Source organism: Pongo abelii, chromosome 10 (assembly GCF_028885655.2).
Source record: "Pongo abelii isolate AG06213 chromosome 10, NHGRI_mPonAbe1-v2.0_pri, whole genome shotgun sequence".
Taxonomy (NCBI): Eukaryota; Metazoa; Chordata; class Mammalia; order Primates; family Hominidae; genus Pongo; species Pongo abelii.
This window is the reverse complement of record NC_071995.2, coordinates 118,801,184-118,807,868: the sequence shown is the minus strand read 5'-3', so window position 1 is coordinate 118,807,868 and position 6,685 is coordinate 118,801,184. Positions and strand designations below refer to the sequence as shown.

At 46.3% G+C, this 6,685-nt stretch overlaps 1 pseudogene; it reads right to left on the bottom strand.

Moving 5' to 3' along the window:
• Window positions 1-2,806: 2,806 nt before the first annotated feature.
• LOC112135858 (large ribosomal subunit protein eL33-like) lies at window positions 2,807-3,140 on the bottom strand (annotated as a pseudogene).
• Window positions 3,141-6,685: the final 3,545 nt, after the last annotated feature.

Below are 6,685 nucleotides of genomic sequence, written 5' to 3'. Positions count from 1 at the left end.
GAAAGTATATGGAGACCTGGATCTGTGCACAGCAAGAGGTGGACTCTGGTAGACACAGACGTGGGCTACTCAAATCCTTTAAGGAGGAACTTGCCACCCAGCTGTGGGGATTGTGGTCAGGAGATGGCCTCCAGCTGGCAGCTCCTTTAGGGTCAGCCTCACTTAAGGTCAGGCCCTTCCTAGGACAGCCTGCATCTGGGCTGAAGGATGAGGGCATATAAAGAGATGGCTAGGCTGTGCGCAGTGGCTCATGCCTGTAATCCCAGCACTTTGGGAGGCCGAGGTGGGAAGATTGCTTGAGCCCAGGAGTTCAAAACCAGCTTGGGCAACATAATATCCTGTCACTACAAAAAATTTTAAAAATTAGCCGAGTGTAGAGGTGCATGCCTTAGTCCTAGCTACTCAAGAGGCTGAGGTGGGAGGATTGCTTGAACCCCAGAGTTCAAGGCTGCAGTGATCTGTGATCGTGCCACTGCATGCCAGCTTGGGCAACAGAGTGAACCCTGTTTCAGAAAAACAAAAAAGTTAAAAAAAAAAAAAAAAGAGAGAGAGAGAGATGGCTATCTTGGCCCAGGAGCTTCCTGCTGGGTTGACCAATACTCTGCTAGGCTTGCATTGCAGACTGACTTCTGCCTTTTTCCATTCTTTAAACAACTTGCCCCCCAAACTCCTTGTGAGTGTCTGTGTCCTGAGACGCCAACCTGCAACACAGGACAGATACTTTAGTTGTTTTTTTTTTGGTTTCGTTTTATTTTGTTTTGCATTACTATCTGAGCAAGCCAAGTTGGTATTCTTTTTTTTTTGAGACGGAGTCTCACTCTGTCACCCAGGCTGGAGTACAGTGGTATGATCTTGGCTCACTGCCACCTCTGCCTCCCGGGTTCTAGCAATTGTCCTGCCTCAGCCTCCCGAGTAGCTGGGATTACAGGCACACGCCGCCATACCTGGCTAATTTTTTGTATTTTACTAGAGACGGGGTTTCACCATGTTGCCCAGGCTGGTCTCGAACTCCTGAGCTCAGGTGATCCACCCGCCTCGGCCTCCAAAGCAAGTTGGTATTCTTAACCTATCTCATTGTCTATCACACTGTAGGAGTTCAATAAATGTTGAATAAATAAATCAAATTCAAAAATATTTATTGAGTAACCACTATGTAAAAGGCCATATACTGGTTAAACAAAAAGAATAAGACATTCTATCTTCAATGGGTCTGGCTGTCTGATGCCCTCACAGCTTGCAATGTGGGGCCGTGAACATAGTGACAATGATGGGAGGGATGGAGACCATGTGTGGATCCAACAACATGGGTCCACCAAGGATGCTCTAGGTTTGCCATTGCTAAGTATCCAGCTGCTGGCAGGAGGGATCAATATGGTACCAGTCTTCAGAGAGATCAGCACGGCCACCAGGTGGTAGGTCCAGAACATCTGTCTGACCCCTCTCCCTTTGGAGAATTAGAAATTTATCCTTTTAAGCTTTAAATGTATCCTTTAAGCAGGTTTGCCTCCCCTTTCCAAGTGTCTCTACTAGCACCAGCATCTGGTGGTCTGCAGATGTCATATAGTGGCATACTATCTGTATTAGTCTGTTCTCATGCTACTAATAAAAACATACCCAACATTGGGTAATTTATAAACGAAAGAGGTTTAATGGACTCACAGTTCCACATGGCTGGGGAGGCCTCACAATCATGATGGAAGGCAAAGGAGGAGCAAAGTCACGTCTTACATGGTGGCAGGCAACAGAGAAAATGTGCAGGGGAACTCCCATTTATAAAACCATCAGATCAGCCAGGCGCGGTGGCTCATGCCTGTAATCACAGCACTTTGGGAAGCCGAGGTGGATGGATCACCTGAGGTCAGGAGTTCCAGATTAGCCTGGCCAGCATGGAGAAACCCTGTCTCTACTAAAAATACACAATTAGCCGGGTGTGGTGGCACGTGCCTGTAATCCCAGCTACTCAGGAGGCTGAGGCAGGAGAATTACTTGAACCTGGGAGGTGGAAGTTGCAGTGAGCTGAGATCTCGCCACTGCACTCCAGACTGGACGACAGAGCAAGACGCTGTCTCAAAAAAAAAAAAAAAAAAAAAGGCCAGGTGCAGTGGCTCATGCCTGGAATCCCAGCACTTTGGGAGGCTGAAGCAGGTGGATCACCTGAAGTCGGGAGTTCGAGACCGGCCTGACCAATATGGAGAAACCCCATCTCTACAAAAAATACAAAAAAAATTAGCCGGCTGGGCGTGGTGGCACATGCCTCTAATCCCAGCTATATGGGAGGCTGAGGCGGGAGAATCACTTGAACCCAGGAGGCGGAGGTTGCGGTGAGCCGAGATCGTGCCATTGCACTCCAGCCTGGGCAACAAGAGCGAAACTCCGTCTCAAAAAATAAAAATAAAAATGAAAAACAAACAAAAAAACAAAACCATCGTATCTCATGAGACTTACTACCATGAGAACAGTGTGGGGGAAACTGCCCTCATGATTCAATTATTTCCACCTGCCCCCACCCTTGACACTTGGGGATTATTACAATTCAAGGTAAGATTTGGGTGGGAACACAGCCAAACCATATCACTATCACACACAATCTTGGGAACCAAGAGACCCCTTTTACAGCAAAGAAAGTGTGATGTGATGTGATAATGGGCCTATGGCCATGGGCTTCACTGGCCTTAACCATGTACCTATCACTCAGAAATAACTGGTCTGATAGAATAATGGGATGGCCTATTGTATTAACTGTAGGTTTCCGATTTTTTTTTTACAAGAGCACAAATCCACTTTTATTTATTTAGTTTTCATTAGTTTAAATATTTGAAGGGTACAGCATCACATGGATTCCATGTCCAGTGGCCTTAGCAGGAAGTTTGCTTTGGAATTTGGCACAAACCACGCCACTGTTTCCATAGGTCTGAGTTACCTTTCCCCAGATTACTCTGGTTTGGTTCGGTTTGCCACGAGGAGTCACTGTGTTATTCTTTGCTTTGTATAAATAAGCAGACCTCTTGCCCAAACAGAATTCAGTTTCATCTTGGGCATAAACATCTTCAATTTTAAGGACAGCTGTGTGCTCCCTTTGGTTCCAGAGACCCTGCTTATAGCCAGCAAAAATGGCCTTAGGACCACAGCCTTCCAGACATATTTGCCTTTTAGAAGTCCTGTTCCCAGGTGGGGCACGGTGGCTCATGCCTGTAACCCCAGCACTTTGGGAGGCCGAGGCGGGCAGATCACCTGAGGTCAGGAGTTCGAGACCAGCCTGACCAACATGGAGAAACCCTGTGTCTACTAAAAATACAAAAATTAGCTGAGCGTGGTGGTGCGCGCCTGTAGTCCCAGCTACTTGGGAGCCTGAGGCAGGAGAATCGCTTGAACCTGGAGAGGCGGAGGTTGCAGTGAGCTGAGATTGTGCCACTGCACTCCAGCCTGGGTGACAGAGTGAGACTGTCTCAAAAAAAAAAAGATTGAGTCACTCTGGTTCAAATGCCTCTGACACTGGTGCTTCCCCTATATGGCCATGTCGCCACGTATGGCTGGTGTGCCCCCTCCTCTTGGGCATAGTGAGACACTATCTTTTCAATGTCAAATGCCTCCTATATTGGCCTCACCGTATCTGCATAATAATAAAATCTACATTTAATAGCATCTGTTGAAGGCCCAATTAATGTGCTGGAAAAGTATATCTTGAAGGATAGGTGCTATCTTTTTTTTTGACACAGAGTCTCACTCTGTCACCTAGGCTAGAGTACAGTGGTGGATCTTGGCTTACTGCAACCTCTGCCTCCTGGCCTCAAACGATTCTCATGCCTCAGCCTCCCGAGTAGCTGGGATTGCAGGCGTGCGCCACCATGCCCAGCTGATTTTTGTATTTTTAGTAAAGATAGGGTTTCACCATGTTGGCCAACCTGGTCTCAAACTCCTGGCCTCAAGTGATCTCCCTGCCTTGGCCTCCCAACGTGTTGGGATTACAGGTGTGAGCCAATGCACCCAGCTATGGGCTATCTTGAAGGATGTGGCTTATTCCTTGAGCTAACAAGTAATATACTGTACTGTGCCTCTCTAGTTAGTATATTGGGGTTGGGAAACAGGGGCTGACCTTTCTCACAATTGCACCCAGTGACCCACTTGCAGATTTTGTGCTTCTCATCCCTGTAACCTTGGGCTCTGTAGGGTAAGAGTTTCTAATTTCTGGAAGAACTCTCAGGCCTGGGGACACAGTAAGCATTCCACTGAATTGGATGCTGCGACTATATAGTACTTAGTTTGAGTTCCTCGTATTATTGAAGTGACAAGCAGAGAAGGGAGTTACTGCACTGCCTGGGGTAATCATTTCTGATTGTTCTGGGGAATTAAGGTAGCTGCTTCACAACAGGGGCAGGAGACAAAATGTCTGGAACCCAGAAGATTCACTAGTGTATCATTTGATACTTTCATGCTTGGGATGACTGTTAGTGGGCAGTTATAACAACTGTGACCTCGCAAGTGTTCCTAAACACCTATACTCCTTGGGGATGAATGTCTGGGTAACCCCAATTGGGTCATGGAAGACAGAAATGATAAATTTCCATTATGAAACACTTTTGCAAAAATTATAGCAGTGAGAAAATTATGACAGTGAAAGAGATCTGATCTTACCAACCCCCATCTTGCCTTTAACCTCCGAACTGCCCTTAATCATTCCTGGGATTGGGTCAAGCTAACTTTGGGAGATATTTAGTTTATTGTTTACATGGCAATTGCTCTTCTCTCAAACTAAACCACTTTGTAAAGCTAATGAAAGACCACTGGAATAGGAGGATGAGGGGAGCCTGAATTCTGCCAAGATCTAGGTGTAAATGATTGCTGGCCGTTATTCCAGAAGTCACAAGATTTGCCACTTCCCCAATGATTCTTGCAGATAGCCTCACTATTGTAGAAACAGAGATTGGCCTTTTGAGATGTCTTTTCAGGTTTTTGCGTTTCTGGCAATGAATCGTTCACCCAGACCTGCCAACGGGTCATGCGGCCCCACCCAGAAGTGGACTCAGCATGCACGAGGACCATTTTCCACACCCCTATGATTGCATCCCCAACTAATCAGTAGCATCCATTCCCTGGCCAACCAAACTATCATTGAAAAACCTTAACCTCCAAATCTTTGGAGGGATTGATTTGAGTAATAAAACTCTAGTCTCTCATTCAGCTGGCTCTGTGCGAATTAAACTCTTTCTCTATTGCAATTCCCCTGTATTGATAAATTGGCTCTATTTGGGCAGAGGGTAAAATGAACCCATTGAGTGGTTACAACTGTGGCCCTAGAACTAGCTATAGCAGTAGAGACTGTGTATCAATTTCCTCTTGGTGCTATAACAAATGACCATAACTTAATGGCTTAAAACAATGCACATTAATTTTCTTCTAGTTCTATAGTCCAGAAGTTCAACATGGATTTCACTGGACTAAAATCAAGGTGCCATCAGGGCTGTATTTCTTTTTGGAGGCTCTAGTGGAGAATCTGTTTCCTTGCCTTTTCCAGCTTCTAAAGGCTGCCCCCATCCCTTGGCTAGTGGCCCCTTCTCCATCTGCAAAGCCAGCAATGTAGCATCACTCTGGCCCTTCTTCTGTTGTCATGTCTGTCTCTGAACACAGCTGGGAAAGGTTCTCTGATTTTAGGGACTAATGTGATTAGATTGGGCCCACCTGGATAATTCAGAATATTCTTCCCTGGGTGCAGTGGCTTATGCCTGTAATCTCAGCACTTTGGGAGGCCAAGGTGGGCAAATCGCCTGAGATCAGGAGTTCGAGACCAGCCTGACCAACATGGAGAAACCCTGTCTCTACTAAAAATACAAAATTAGCCAGGCGTGGTGGCACATGCCTGTAATCCCAGCAACTCAGGAGGCTGAGGCAGGAGAATCACTTGAACCCGGGAGGCAGAGGTTGCAGTGAGCTGAGATCGCACCAGTGCACTCCAGCCTGGCCAACAAGAGCGAGACTCTGTCAAAAAAAAAAAAAAAAAAAAGAAAAGAAAAAAAAGAAATCTTTCCAGATTCCTTTGATTATCTTCTTTCTTCTCTACTAGTCAGCACCCTACCCACACTGAATTACCTCTCTACTTCTGGATTTGTAATGCCACGCCATTAGAATTTGCCAGCCTGGATGGCTGCAAGGTGCTAGGTTACACAACCAAAGAGTATAGGGGAGTTAGTTTCCCCAGGGATGAATCTTGGCCACTGAGAAATGGAAGATAGGAGAGAGCTAAGCAAATACATTCCTTCTCCTTTCTCACTTTTGAGGATCTGTTCCTAGATGTGGCTCCTCCTCGTGGTCTCTCTGGAAAAGACTATGCACCAAGCAAACAAGGCTGGTGAGTAATCTGCTGTGCAGGATTGGGATTGGTGGCCAGTACCGCAATATTATACAACCAACAGGCTCATGTGCCTGATGTACAGTAACATACCAATTACGCAGAGACAGTAGGGCTTGCAGCAGGGAAAGAGTGTAATGGTTGCAGGGCAGCCAACGAAGGAGATGAAAGGAGACACTCAGATCCATCTCTTCAAGGAGCTCTGGGCTGGGGTTTTTAAGGGGATCATGGAATTTGGGGTCATTGATCAGGGTAAGGGGGATAAAATCATCAGGACATGGAAACTGAATTCTTTTGTGACTCAGTTCCACTGGGGTCCTTCAGTACAGCTGATGTCAGTAA